Source organism: Hyla sarda, chromosome 7 (genome assembly GCF_029499605.1).
Source record: "Hyla sarda isolate aHylSar1 chromosome 7, aHylSar1.hap1, whole genome shotgun sequence".
Taxonomy (NCBI): Eukaryota; Metazoa; Chordata; class Amphibia; order Anura; family Hylidae; genus Hyla; species Hyla sarda.
In genome coordinates, this window is record NC_079195.1 from 133,241,953 (window position 1) to 133,258,164 (window position 16,212).

Sequence of the window (16,212 nt, forward strand, 5' to 3'; positions counted from 1 at the left end):
TCTATCTGAGACAATCTGCGTAGGCAACCCGTGAAGACGAAAAATGTGTACAAAAAATTGTTTAGCCAACTGAGGCGCAGAAGGAAGACCAGGAAGAGGGATGAAATGTGCCATTTTGGAGAATCGATCAACGACCACCCAAATAACAGTGTTGCCACGGGAAGGGGGTAAATCAGTAATAAAATCCATACCAATCAGAGACCAAGGCTGTTCGGGGACAGGCAGAGGATGAAGAAAACCAGCGGGCTTCTGGCGAGGAGTCTTATCCCGGGCACAGATAGTGCAGGCTCGCACAAAGTCCACAACATCCGTCTCCAGAGTCGGCCACCAATAGAAGCGGGAGATGAGTTGCACAGATTTCTTGATACCCGCATGACCTGCGAGATGGGAGGAGTGACCCCATTTGAGGATTCCGAGGCGTTGGCGAGGAGAAACAAAGGTCTTTCCTGGAGGAGTCTGCCTGATGGAGGCAGGAGAAGTGGAGATCAGGCAGTCAGGTGGAATGATGTGTTGCGGAGAGAGTTCAACTTCTGAGGCATCCGAGGAACGAGAGAGAGCATCGGCCCTAATGTTCTTATCGGCAGGACGAAAGTGAATCTCAAAATTAAATCGGGCAAAGAACAGAGACCACCGGGCCTGGCGAGGATTCAGCCGTTGGGCAGACTGGAGGTAGGAGAGGTTCTTGTGGTCGGTGTAGATAATAACAGGAGAACTTGATCCCTCCAGCAGATGCCTCCATTCCTCAAGTGCTAATTTAATGGCTAGAAGCTCTCGATCCCCGATGGAGTAGTTCCTCTCCGCTGGAGAGAAGGTCCTAGAGAAAAAACCACAAGTGACAGCATGCCCGGAAGAATTTTTTTGTAGAAGAACAGCTCCAGCTCCCACTGAGGAGGCATCAACCTCCAATAGGAAGGGTTTGGAAGGGTCAGGTCTGGAGAGGACGGGAGCCGAAGAAAAGGCAGACTTGAGTCGTTTAAAGGCGTCTTCTGCTTGAGGAGGCCAGGACTTGGGATCAGCATTTTTTTTGGTTAAAGCCACGATAGGAGCCACAATGGTAGAAAAATGTGGAATAAATTGCCTGTAATAATTGGCGAACCCCAAAAAGCGTTGGATAGCACGGAGTCCGGAGGGGCGTGGCCAATCTAAGACGGCAGAGAGTTTGTCTGGATCCATCTGTAGTCCCTGGCCAGAGACCAAATATCCTAGAAAAGGAAGAGATTGGCATTCAAACAGACATTTCTCAATTTTGGCATAGAGTTGGTTGTCACGAAGTCTCTGAAGAACCATACGGACATGCTGGCGGTGTTCTTCTAGATTGGCAGAAAAAATTAGGATATCGTCCAGATATACAACAACACAGGAGTATAACAGATCACGAAAAATTTCATTGACAAAGTCTTGGAAGACGGCAGGGGCGTTGCACAGTCCAAAGGGCATGACCAGATACTCAAAGTGTCCATCTCTGGTGTTAAATGCCGTTTTCCACTCGTCCCCCTCTCTGATGCGGATGAGGTTATAGGCGCCTCTTAAGTCCAATTTAGTGAAGATGTGGGCACCTTGGAGGCGATCAAAGAGTTCAGAGATGAGGGGTAAGGGGTAGCGGTTCTTAACCGTGATTTTATTAAGACCGCGGTAGTCAATGCAAGGACGTAGGGAGCCATCTTTTTTGGACACAAAGAAAAATCCGGCTCCGGCAGGAGAGGAGGATTTACGGATAAAGCCCTTTTTTAGATTCTCCTGGACGTATTCGGACATGGCAAGAGTCTCTGGGGCAGAGAGAGGATAAATTCTGCCCCGGGGTGGAGTAGTGCCCGGGAGGAGGTCGATAGGGCAATCATAAGGCCTGTGAGGAGGTAGAGTCTCAGCTTGTTTTTTACAGAAAACATCCGCGAAGTCCATATAGGCCTTAGGGAGACCGGTTACTGGAGGAACCACAGAGTTACGGCAAGGGTTACTGGGAACCGGTTTTAGACAGTTCTTGGAACAAGAGGACCCCCAACTCTTGATCTCCCCAGTGGACCAATCCAGGGTAGGGGAATGAAGTTGAAGCCAGGGAAGTCCAAGGAGAATTTCCGAGGTGCAATTGGGGAGGACCAAAAGTTCAATCCTCTCATGATGAGATCCGATGCTCATAAGAAGGGGCTCCGTGCGGAAACGTATGGTACAGTCCAATCTTTCATTATTTACACAATTGATGTAGAGGGGTCTGGCGAGACTGGTCACCGGGATGTTGAACCTGTTGACGAGAGAGGCCAAAATAAAATTTCCTGCAGATCCAGAGTCCAAGAAGGCCACTGTAGAGAAGGAGAAGGCAGAGGCAGACATCCGCACAGGCACAGTAAGACGTGGAGAAGCAGAGTAGACATCAAGGACTGTCTCCTCTTTGTGCGGAGTCAGCGTACGTCTTTCCAGGCGGGGAGGACGGATAGGACAATCTCTCAGGAAGTGTTCGGTACTAGCACAGTACAGGCAGAGGTTCTCCATACGGCGTCGTGTCCTCTCTTGAGGTGTCAGGCGAGACCGGTCGACCTGCATAGCCTCCACGGCGGGAGGCACAGGAACAGATTGCAGGGGACCAGAGGAGAGAGGAGCCGAGGAGAAGAAACGCCTCGTGCGAACAGAGTCCATATCTTGGCGGAGTTCCTGACGCCTTTCGGAAAAACGCATGTCAATGCGAGTGGCTAGGTGAATAAGTTCATGTAGATTAGCAGGAATTTCTCGTGCGGCCAGAACATCTTTAATGTTGCTGGATAGGCCTTTTTTGAAGGTCGCGCAGAGGGCCTCATTATTCCAGGACAATTCTGAAGCAAGAGTACGGAATTGTACGGCATACTCGCCAACGGAAGAATTACCCTGGACCAGGTTCAACAGGGCAGTCTCAGCAGAAGAGGCTCGGGCAGGTTCCTCAAAGACACTTCGGATTTCCGAGAAGAAGGAGTGTACAGAGGCAGTGACGGGGTCATTGCGGTCCCAGAGCGGTGTGGCCCATGACAGGGCTTTTCCGGACAGAAGGCTGACTACGAAAGCCACCTTAGACCTTTCAGTGGGAAACAGGTCCGACATCATCTCCAGATGCAGGGAACATTGGGAAAGAAAGCCACGGCAAAACTTAGAGTCCCCATCAAATTTATCCGGCAAGGATAAGCGTATCCCAGGAGCGGCCACTCGCTGCGGAGGAGGTGCAGGAGCTGGCGGAGGAGATGACTGCTGAAGCTGTGGTAGTAACTGTTGTAGCATAACGGTCAGTTGAGACAGCTGTTGGCCTTGTTGCGCTATCTGTTGTGACTGCTGGGCGACCACCGTGGTGAGGTCAGCGACAACTGGCAGAGGAACTTCAGCGGGATCCATGGCCGGATCTACTGTCACGATGCCGGCTGGCAGGTAGTGGATCCTCTGTGCCAGAGAGGGATTGGCGTGGACCGTGCTAGTGGACCGGTTCTAAGCCACTACTGGTTTTCACCAGAGCCCGCCGCAAAGCGGGATGGTCTTGCTGCGGCGGTAGTGACCAGGTCGTATCCACTAGCAACGGCTCACCTCTCTGGCTGCTGAAGATAGGCGCGGTACAAGGGAGTAGGCAAAAGCAAGGTCGGACGTAGCAGAAGGTCGGGGCAGGCAGCAAGGATCGTAGTCAGGGGCAACGGCAGAAGGTCTGGAAACACAGGCAAGGAACACACAAGGAACGCTTTCACTGGCACTAAGGCAACAAGATCCGGCAAGGGAGTGCAGGGGAAGTGAGGTGATATAGGGAAGTGCACAGGTGAACACACTAATTGGAACCACTGCGCCAATCAGCGGCGCAGTGGCCCTTTAAATCGCAGAGACCCGGCGCGCGCGCGCCCTAGGGAGCGGGGCCGCGCGCGCCGGGACAGAACAGACGGAGAGCGAGTCAGGTAGGGGAGCCGGGGTGCGCATCGCGAGCGGGCGCTACCCGCATCGCGAATCGCATCCCGGCTGGCAGCGGAATCGCAGCGCCCCGGGTCAGAGGACGTGACCGGAGCGCTGCCGCGGGGAGAGTGAAGCGAGCGCTCCGGGGAGGAGCGGGGACCCGGAGCGCTCGGCGTAACAGCTATGTAACTAAGAGACACCTGTTGCAGGCTCAGATCATTCCAAGAGGCAACAAGATTTGTCAGCAAGCACAACAGTGGAATTAGTGATATTTTGCCGCTGATATTCCTTCTGAAGCAAATGCTTGTGTTGAGGATTGAGCAAGGGATGTAGAAAAGTTTACATCTAGCTGGCAGCAGTATGGATTTTCTTCTTAAGGTGGAGTTTTATGAGGAAGGGGCCTAAGGAGGATTTGAAGATATAATCTGCTAAAGGGGTTGGGGACAATGACCATATACAAGGTGAAAGTGATGATGATAATGACGACCATGATGACTAAATATGAAAGTATGGGATGATGGAAGAGCCAGCAGGTCCTTCAAAAAGCTGGCAGGTTGGCAAGCTGTGTTCCTGATGTCACTGATTAGATAGTACTACCACCACCCATGCTGTCCACTGGCTACAGCTACCACTAGTCCACCAATGCCTGCAGTCCACTGTCTGTAACTTGTACTAGTCTACCCACCACTGTCTGCTGTCCCTAGGTTACTACAACCACAACCAGTCCACCTCTGCTTGCACTCAGCTGAGTTAAACTAGCACTAGTCCATCACTTCCTGATATCTGCTGGCCACTACATCTACCTTTTATTCAGGCAACGCTGCCTGCTGTCTGCTGACTTCCACTATCATAAGTCCACCACCTTGCTGCTTCTTCTATTAACAGCTTGACCATCATAAACACAACCCATGATCCCAAAAAAAAGGAATAATTCATGTTGATGTTCCCTTTCTCCAACTACAAGTCCCAAGATCCCTTATTTGTAAGTGTGAGTTCATATTTTGCAACCCCACACATCAGTCACGCCACCCTTTGCAGCACACCTGAGCTATGCCTGCTGTCCATGAAACTACAATTTCCTGCATCCCTGTGGAGAATGATATACTTGACACCCACTACATCACTAGTCAGGTGTTGAAAGGGAGTCTGTCTGCCAAAAGGGGTGGAGCGACAACTCATTTAAGCAGACAGACTCCCTTTCAACACCTGACTGGTGATGTAAGGTCTAGGGCTGGACTGCAATTTAGACCGCTCTACTTTAGGGAAAATCGCCATATAATCGTCTTTGCAACAGCTGGAGGCTCTCTGTTTGGGAAGACACTGGCAGATATGATATATTCACATTATACATTTTACCATGCCTTTTTAAAACAAAAAGGTATGCTTAAAACGCAACCAGAAAGTTGACAGATTTGTAAATTACTTCTATTCAGAAATCTTAATCCTTCCTTCACTTATCAGTTGCTGTATGTTGTTGAAAAGTTGTGCAGTCCTTCCCAGTCTGCCCACAGTGCTCTCTGCTGCCACCTTGGCCCATGTCAGCATCTATCCAGAGTAGATGCAAATCCCCATAGCAAGCCTCTCCAGCTTTCGACAATTCCTGACATGGACAGAGGTGTCAGCAAAGAGCACTGTGGTCAGTGCCAACCGTTACATGCCATCCTCATATCTTGTCCTCATAACCTGACCTCTGTTTCTGTCCTCATATTGTAACCTCATATCTCGTCCACATACTAATCCCCTTAAGGACTCAGCAAATTTTCACTGTAGGACCCAGCCATTTTTTGAACATCTGACCACTTTCACTTTAAGCATTAATAACTCTGGGATGCTTTTACCTTTCATTCTGATTCCGAGAATGTATTTTCGTGACATATTCTACTTTATGAAAAGAACAAATAGAAAAACCAGCGCTCGGAGGCAGTACAAAACATGATATCAGTCAAACCATAATGTAGTAGATTATCACTGAGATTAACTTACTTCACTAGGGGAGATGTGTAGGTACAGTTACCTTTCACATCATCCCCTTCCAGGAGAGTATGACAAAAAGGCCAGGAAGCCCGTGGATAGATAGGATAGGATTTATTGCAACGCGTTTCGGAGGGCTTACAGGATCGCCTCCTTCCTCAGGCATATAACAAAACAAAGTAATAATAGCCCCCTTATATACATACCATGTCCGGGGTAGAGGCGTGTTAGTTGGTTCTTTTGTTTTAATGAAATGATAGTTTGAGGACCTGCAGATCCGGTTCTGCAGGTCACGTGTTCCCGGGTCACGTGATCATAGATCACGTGATACCCAGTGGTATAATGGTTTCCTCCTAAAGGGAGGAAAGCCGGAAGTTTCGGCAATGGGACCCGCGACCACGTGATGAAAATCACCACGTGATCGAGGATAATCTGCCGGCCTTCCGGAATGATGCGTTCCACAATGGAGCGCACCAATGCGCAAGCGGAGATAGATAGAATACTCGACGCCTGCGCACCAGATGTATCGGTGACCCGATGCGCTCCAGAGTGGAACGCACTGGAGCCAAGGTAACAGAGTCGTTGAGAATAAATGTATAGACAAAATCAAGAGGCAGAAGAATAAATGGGTACATACCTGCGGTAAGAAAACAGAAAACTACTTATATGAAAAATTACCAGGCAAGGTAGTAAACGGGTACATTGTCCAATGATCAAAGCCAGCAAAGCAAACTGTATATGGAAAGGCAAAGTTTGAAAGGCTTAAAACACCCTTTTCGTCCGATACACTGACATCACCAGTAGAGATGAGACAATCGAATCTGACGAATCCGAATTTGTTATGAATTTCCTGTAAAATTTGATTCACAATGAGTATCACCACGATTCTGTAGCGCAAATCGTTTCATTAAAGTCCATTTAGTGCGGTCCATGCTCCAGGGCATCTAAAATGATGGATCCACATGTGAGGACATGGGACAAGGAATCCTAGGAAGGCTGGAACAAGGGTAGGTGGGATGACCTTGAATCATATGCAGGATGCAGCCTATCAGCAGCCAGTAAAATCGACAATCATATTCCGGCTAGTCACTTCATCTTTTCACAGCAGAGAGATAGGACAGACAGCGCTGTGTGTTAGGCTGGGTTCACACTACGGTTTTGCCATACTGTTTTCAATCCGTTTTTCTAAAGAAAACCGTATGGCAAAAAAACGGATGGAACAGTATGGAAAAAAGTAAACCGTATGCGTTTTTAAACAGTATACTGTTTTTAAAAGTGCATACAGTTCCGTCAGTTTTTATAGAAAAAAAACCCACAAGTTTTTGAAAATTTTGTCCATTTTTAATGGGAGGGGTCTTGGGTGGGGACTTTAGGATTCAAATGCGCATGTGCAAAGTAAAAACGTATACCTTTTTCCCGTATGGAACCGTATACATGTACGTTTCCCATTGACGTCCATGTTAAAAAAAACGTATGCGGTTGCAGTATGGTTTTTAAACCGGAGTCAAAACCGTGGTTGACTACAATTTTGTCTCCGGTTTAAAAACCGTACTGCAACCGCATACGTTTTTTTTAACATGGACGTCAATGGGAAATGCACATGTATACGGTTCCATATGGGAAAAACGTATACGTTTTTACTTTGCACATGCCATAAGTGCATGCCACATACCTACATCTAAATAGTGTACTATTTTGTACATGTTAATCTGTCAAGGGCCTAGATACTGTGAAAGGCCAGGCAAAAGTACTCACTGGCTGGTGTTGTACTCAAATACTTTTTTAAGCATACTGTAGTGCATTTTTCTGCTCTCATGAGTGCATACCACATACATCTAAATAGTGTACTATTTTGTACATGTTAATCTGTCAAGGGCCTAGATACTGTGAAAGGCCAGGCAAAAGTACTCACAGGCTGATGTTGTACTCAAATACACAGAGGAGTGGCAGAGGCTGAAATTCATCAGGCGAGAGGTCTGAGCTCCTGGTGTCAGCTAGCAATCGTGTCTCGGCCAGAAACTCAGCAGTCGTGATTGATTCACTCGGTCATCCACTTCATCCAAAGTGACATCCGACACTTCCATTCAACAGTCAGTGGGTTCCTGAGACTCAACCCTCAGTTGGCATGGCCCTCATGCTGCTACTGCCACCTCCAGGCTCTGTCATTGTGCTGCCATATGGTCTCCTCATGCTGAAGCTGCCACCTCAAGGCACTCTCATTTTGCTGCTATATGGTCTCCTCATGCTGATGCTGCCACCTCCAGGCTCTCTCATTATGTTGATCTATGGTCTCCTCATGCTGATGCTGCCACCTTTAGGCTCTGTCATTGCGCCGCCATATGGTCTCCTCATGCTGATGTTTCCACCTCCAGGCTCTGTCATTGTGTTGCTCTATGGTCTCCTCATGCTGATGCTGCCACCTCCAGGCTCTGTCACTGTGCCGCCATATGGTCTCCTCATGCTGATACTATCACCGCCAGGTTCTCTCATTGTGCTGCCATGGATACTGCCAAACTTAATTAAGGTGCTGGTCCCCAGTTACAGATATTTCTCTGCATTGGACCACAAGTAAATATTGAGGATATTCATTAACTAATACGTAACTTTTCTTAGGATAAAATATATGGACCCAAATTCTTTTTTTTAAATCTAACAAAAGGAAAGATGTGCAAAAATCACCATGTGCCACCTACACCACCAAGTATTGATGCAATGCAAAGACCTCTAAAAGGTGGAAGGGAACAATGTTTGGTCCATTGTAACAGGTGGACGTAAAAACTTCCCCTGTAAAGCCCTACTCTCGCACTATTATTTCCCTTTTTGGTAAGTGTTACTCATCCTAAAATGGGCAGCCCCACACAGGAACCTCTCCCTATTTCCAACTAAAAACCCTGGGAAGAGGCAGTGTTTTTAGGTAAAAATAGGTAGAGGTTCCTGTGTGGGCCGCCCTTTTTAGGACGAGAGGGGAATTAATATTGCAAGAGTAGGACCTTACAGGGGAAGTCTTTACTCCCACCTGTTACACTGGACCATTTGTTGTTCCCTTCTAGAGGTCTTTGCATCACGTCAATACTAGGTGGCACATGGGGTTTTTTGCACAACTTTCCTTTTGTTAGATTTAAAAAAAAATTTGGATCCATATATTTTATCCTAAGAATAATGTTAAAAGTTAAGTTTTACGTAATGCATGTCCTCAATACTTACTTGTGCACACCAACACTTTGACAAAAAAGAAAGTTTTCTTCTACCTGCCTGCTTCAGCTACTATTCTGATCCTGCCACCTGCCTGATGCCACACATCTGATGCCAAGTTCTCATTTGTTAACCCACCAAAAAGGAGAACTTACTAATTTACAAATTTACAAATTTTCTCCTGTTATCACTTATGAAAATGAAAATTTTGTGGTAACCCCAGCATTTTAGTGTAAAAAATAAAATATTTCCTTTTTACTCCCCACTTTAATGAACATTTATCAAACACCTGTGGGGTGTTAAGGCTCACTGTACCCCTTGTTACGTGCCTTGAGGGGTGTAGTTTCCAAAATAGTATGCCATGTGTTTTTTTTTCTGTTCTGGCACCATAGCGGCTTCCTAAATGTGACATGACCCCCCCCCCCATTTCAGCAAAATTTGCAAATGTGACTCCTCTTCTGAGCATTGTAGTGCGCTCACAGTGCACTTGACGTCCACACATGGGGTATTTCCATACTCAGAAAAGATGGGTTACAAATTTTGAGGGGCATTTTCTCTTGTTCACCCCTGTAAAAACATAAAATTTTGGGGAAAAACAGCATTTTAGTGAAAAAAAAAAATTGTAGTGCGCCAGCAGAGCACTTGACGTCCACACATGGGGTATTTCCATACTCAGAAGAAATGGGGTTACAAATTTTGCGGGGCATTTTCTCCAATTACCCCTTGTAAAAATGTACAATTTTGAGGGAAGACCAGCATTTCAGTGAAAAAAAATTATTTACATATCCAACTTTAAAGTCGTGAAACACCTGTGGGTGTTAAGGCTCACTGTACCAATTGTTACGTCCCATGAGGGGTGTAGTTTCCAAAATAGTTGGCAATGTTTTTTTTTTTTTTTTTGCTGTTCTGGCACCATAGGGGCTTCCTAAATGCAACATGCCCCCCCAAAAAATATTTCAGCAAAATTTGCTTACCAAAAGCCAAATGTGACTCCTTCTTTTCTGAGCATTGTAGTGCGCCAGCAGAGCACTTGACGTCCACACATGGGGTATTTTTATTTTCCGAAGAAATGGGATTACAAATTTTGGGGGGCATTTTCTCCTATTACCCCTTGTAAAAATTTAACATTTTGGTGGAAACCAGTATTTTAGTTAAAAAAAATCATGTACACATCACACTTTAACGAAAAGTCGTGAACCACCTGTGGGGTGTTAAGGCTCAATGTACCCCTTGTTACGTTCCAAAAGAGTATCCCATGTGTGTTTTTTAAGCTGTTCTGGCACCATAGGGGCTTCCTAAATGTGACATGACCCCCCCCCCCCATTTCAGCAAAATTTGCAAATGTGACTCCTCTTCTGAGCATTGTAGTGCGCCCACAGTGCACTTGACGTCCACACATGGGGTATTTCCATACTCAGAAAAGATAGGTTACAAATTTTGAGGGGCATTTTCTCTTGTTAACCCCTGTAAAAACATAAAATTTTGGGGAAAAACAGCATTTTAGTGAAAAAAAAAATTGTAGTGCGCCAGCAGAGCACTTGACGTCCACACATGAGGTATTTCCATACTCAGAAGAAATGGGGTTACAAATTTTGCGGGGCATTTTCTCCAATTACCCCTAGTAAAAATGTACAATTTTGAGGGAAGACCAGCATTTCAGTGAAAAAAAATGATTTACATATCCAACTTTAAAGTCGCGAAACACCTGTGGGTGTTAAGGCTCACTGTACCAATTGTTAAGTCCCATGAGGGGTGTAGTTTCCAAAATAGTTGGCCATGTGTTTTTTTTTTTTTTTTTTTGCTGTTCTGGCACCATAGGGGCTTCCTAAATGCAACATGCCCCCCAAAAAAATATTTCAGCAAAATTTGCTTACCAAAAGCCAAATGTGACTCCTTCTTTTCTGAGCATTGTAGTGCGCCAGCAGAGCACTTGACGTGGGGTATTTTTATTTTCCGAAGAAATGGGGTTACAAATTTTGGGGGGCATTCTCTCCTATTACCCCTTGTAAAAATGTAACATTTTGGTGGAAACCAGTATTTTAGTTAAAAAAAATCATGTACACATCACACTTTAACGAAAAGTCGTGAAGCACCTGTGGGGTGTTAAGGCTCAATGTACCCCTTGTTACGTTGCAAAAGAGTATCCCATGTGTGTTTTTTAAGCTGTTCTGGCACCATAGGGGCTTCCTAAATGTGACATGCCCCCCAAAAACCATTTCAGCTAAATTTGCTTTCCAAAAGCCTAATGTGACTTCTTCTCTTCTGAGCAATGTAGTGCGCAGTGCACTTGACGTCCACATGTGGGTTATTTCCATACTCAGAAGAGATGGGGTTACAACTTTTGGGGGGCATTTTCTCCTATTATCCCTTGTAAAAATTAAAAATTTGGGGGAAAACTAGCAATTGAGTGAAAAAAATGGAATACAATAATTTACACATCCATCTTTAACGAAAAGTCGTGAAACACCTGTGGGGTGTCACTTTACCCCTTGTTACATTCCCTGAGGGTAATTTCCAAAATAGTAGGCCGTGTGGGGTTTTTGTTTGCTGTTCTGGTACCACAGGGGCTTCTTAAATGTGACATGCCCCCCAAAAACATTTTTAGAAAAACTCACTCTCCAAAATCCCACTGTCGCTCCTTCACTTCTGAGCCTTGTAGTGCACCCACAGAACACTTGACATACACATATGAAGTATTTCCTTACTCAAGAGCAATTGGGTTACAAATTTTAGGAAGATTTCTCTCCTTTTATCCCTTGTAAAAATTCAAAAACTGTGTCTACAAGAACAAATGTAAAAAATTACTTTGAATTTTCTCCTTCAATTTTCTGCTATTCCTGTGACACAACTAAAGGGTTAACAAACTTTTTGAATGTCATTTTGAATACTTTGAGAGGTGCAGTTTTTATAATGGGGTCATTTATGGGGTATTTCTAATATGAAGGCCCTTCAAATCCACTTCAAAACTGAACTGGTCCCTGAAAAATTTCAATTTTGAACATTTGGTGAAAAATTGGAAAATTGCTGCTGAATTTTGAAGCCCCCTGATGTCTTCCAAAAGTAAAAGCATATCAACTTTATGATGCCAACATAAAGAAGAAAAAAAATTTTTATTTGAATTAATATACAATTTATTTGGATTATTCATTTTCCTTATAAGCATAGAGCTTTAAATTAATAAAAAAAAATGCTAAATTTTCAATTTTGTTTTAGCACATTTTGGAATTTTTTACCAAGAAATGATGCAAGAATCGACAAAATTTTACCACTAACATAAAGCAGAATATGTCCCGAAAAAACTATTGAATCAGAATGAAAAGTAAAAGCATCCCAAAGTTATTAATGCTTTAAGTGACAGTGGTCAGATGTGCAAAAAATGGCTGGGTCCTTAAGGGAAAAATGGGCCTGGTCCTTAAGGGGTTAAGGGGTTAATAGCGATTTGCCACAAATAAATTCTGTCCAAACCAATTTTTTGGGGAAAATTCTGCAAATTGTCCGAATCAAATTTTTCAGAAATCACCGGCCCTTCAACCACAGTCTCTTCATCACAGCTCTGTCACGTTTTACTCCACAAGCTCTGCGTCTTTGGGGGAATGTGTTGTTGCAGACTACAATCCCTTTGACAAGCCACACCCAAGCAAATCCACACCCCTTCTATATTCAGCTAACAATTTCTTCATCGCCTAAGGATGGTAATTAAGGATGAGATTTAACCCGTACAGGACCCAGGGCGTATGGATACGCCTTCTGTCCCTGGGTCTTAAGGACCCAAGGCGTACCTGTACGCCCGTGGGAATTTCGGTCCCCGCCGCCTGCCGGGCGGGGACCGGGGTGACTGCTGATATTGATCAGCAGGCACCCCGTGCAAATGCCCAGGAGGGTCATCAGACCCCCCCATGTCGGCCATTTGCGCCGATTCCGCGACATACGGGTCTATGGTGACCCGGAATATAAGGAGGATCGCTGTTGTCCATGACACCTACGATCCCCCTGAAGGGAAAGGAGTGAAGTGGCAGGGGTGCCACCCCTCCTATCCCTGCTATTGATCCCAGCATGCACGGTCTGTCAGTACATGCTGGGAGTTGTAGTTTTGAAACAGCTGGAGGTTTGAAGCAGTGAGAAAAACTCACTCTTCAAAATCCCACTGTCGCTCCTTCCCTTCTGAGCCCTCTAGTGCACCCGCCGAACACTTGACATACACATATGAGGTATTTCCTTACTTGAGAGAAATTGAGTTACACATTTTAAGAAGATTCCTCTCCTTTTACCCCTTGTAAAAATTCAAAAACTGGGTCAGCAATAACATGTCAGTGTAAAAAATGAAGATTTAGAATTTTCTCCTTCAATTTGCTGCTATTCCTGTGAAACAACTAAAGGGTTAACAAACCTTTTGAATGTCATTTTGAATACTTTGAGGGGTGCAGTTTTTATAATGGGGTCATGTGTGGGGTATTTCTAATAAGAATGCCCTTTAAATCCACTTCAAATCAGAACTGGTCCCTGAAAAATTTAGATTTTGAAAATTTTGTGAAAAATTGGAAAATTGCTGCTATACTTTGAAGCCCTCTAATGTCTTCCAAAAGTAAAAACATGTCAACTTTATGATGCAATTATAAAGTAGACATGTTGTATATGTGAATCAATATATAATGTATTTGGAATATCCATTCCCATTATAGGCAGAGAGCTTCAAAGTTATTTTAAATTTTTTGATCAAATTTGGGAATTTTTCACCAAGAAAAAATGCAAGTATCGACAAAATTTTACCACTGTCATAAAGTAGAATATATAATAGACAAAACTGAAAAAGGCGGCGCTCGGATCCCAAAAGCAATTGCAAGTAGAAGAGGTTTGTACTCACCCGGTGTATGTGGGAGGTCACAGGGCAGTGATCCCCCACTAACACCTAGAGTCCTCTTGTCACTTGTACACTGAAACAATCTCCGTCATACAGAAATCCCTTAGGGAGGGCGCAGGGTGAGCCGGAATCACAGTGCCGTGGTCCGTGTATAAGAAAAGAACAAATAGAAAAACCAGCGCTCGGAGGCAGTACAAAACATGATATCAGTCAAACCATAATATAGTAGATTATCACTGAGATGAACTTACTTCACTAGGGGAGATGTGTAGGTACAGTTACCTTTCACATCATCCCCTATCAGGAGAGTATGACACAAAGGCCAGGAAGCCCGTGGATAGATAGGATAGGATTTATTGCGACGTGTTTCGGAGGGCTTACAGGATCGCCTCCTTCCTCAGGCATATAACAAAACAAAGTAATAATAGCCCCCTTATATACATATCATGTCCGGGGTAGAGGCGTGTTAATTGGTTCTTTTGTTCTAATGAAATGATAGTTTGAGGACCTGCAGGATCTTGGCTCCTGTGATAGTTTGCAGCCTTTTGACTAGTGACATATCTCCCTCTTTGCAGGTCACAGGTAAAGCCTTAGACACTTCTAACCATAATGAAGTAAAATATTTACAGCTAGTTGGGTCATTTGGTTGTCATTCTAACCAGATCCCTAGGAGTCTTTAAAAGAGCATTTTATATTAAATGTAGGATACTAATGTTGCTGAAACATTTATTTGAATCTAATCTAAATAATAGACATTCAACTCTCTGCCATTTGTAAAACTGCCAAACCTTAGCAAAAATTAATTTTTACATTTAGAGAAAACACATTAGAACCATTTTGCATTAAAAACATGATTCAAATTGAGTTTAATAATATTCCTTGTGCTTTTTGTATTATGCTGGAAATTGGGCAAAAAATTCAAATAAAATTATTTGTTATGAGTTAAATTATATCTGTAACAATGTAATTTTTGTGTGTTCTCTGGTTGTCTATTTTATTAAAGACATTATATTGTCATACAACAAGAAAAATAAATATATAGAACAACAACAGGGGTTTTATTATCAAACAAAATTAACATCTATATAATTTAAATGTTTTTTTCCTGTACAATATATAGACAATTATTTAATATTTAAACTATGTGAACATACAGTATTTTGGCCCTAATTTTATTATTCGTTTTGGTCAGTATTTTTACAAAAACTAGGAGCGGGTCCAAAACACAGAAAAAGGGGCAAATAATGACAGTTTTCCTCTGTATCAGCTCCACTCCTGGTTTTGGTGAGGAAACTAATCAAACTGAGCTACAAAGTGAAGGCCAAAATAAAGACCAAAATACACTATGGGCACATAGCCTTGGATAATAAATTAAGGCGTTTTTTTTTTTACCCAGTTTTTGTGGGGTCTGGTGGGGGACATGTCTCCATGCTGTATGTCTTTTTTTTTTTTTACAGGATCCTGCTCTATTGTATAGTGTAGAGGTCTGCAGAAAAATGCAAACCCTGACAGAAACCACCCAGAGTGCAAAATGAAACTTTTTCAGGTGATTGAGGCAAATAAAAAAAAATTGCCAAATGCGTTGACAGATTTCCCAATGCATGTAAAAAATTTGAAAAAAAACTTGCAAATGCCTGTGAAAAGAGCCTTTAGGCTATGTTCACACACAGTTTTTGGTCATTTTATAGATCCAATAATGGCAATTTTTTGATTGTTGATTAAATTGAACAAAATGAAAAAACTGCTGGTGGTGAGATTTTACAGACATAAACAGCAAGGTGCTGTTTGGCAATTGTGCATGTTTTTGGGCTAAGATAGGCCTAAAATACACAAAACATTTTCAGACTTTTTTGTACTGCTGTATTTTCTAAGGCTAAGAGTATGGACAAAAAACTGGGCATGCACATAGCCTTAGGCAATATTCACACACCGGAATGTCTGCATGGAGAATCTCTGTGCGGACATTCCGGACACTGTAGTCCTAGGACCGCTCAGGAATGCTCAATCTATGCATAAATATATCAGGGGCAGTACAGAGATCCCTCCCATGATCTATTTATACCCAGGACTGTATCCATAGCAAGGGGGCATCCTCTATGTCTTGAGGAAAGATGGAGATGGGGGTTCTTCACTGTAAGAGCAGTGAGACTGTGGAATTCTCTCCCGGAGGAGGTGATCATGGTAAACTCTGTAAAAAAGTTCAAAAGGGGTCTGGATGCATTTTTGGAGAATAATAACATCGCTGGTTATGTATACTAGATTTATAGGGACGGAACATTGATCCAGGGATTTATTCTGACTGTCAT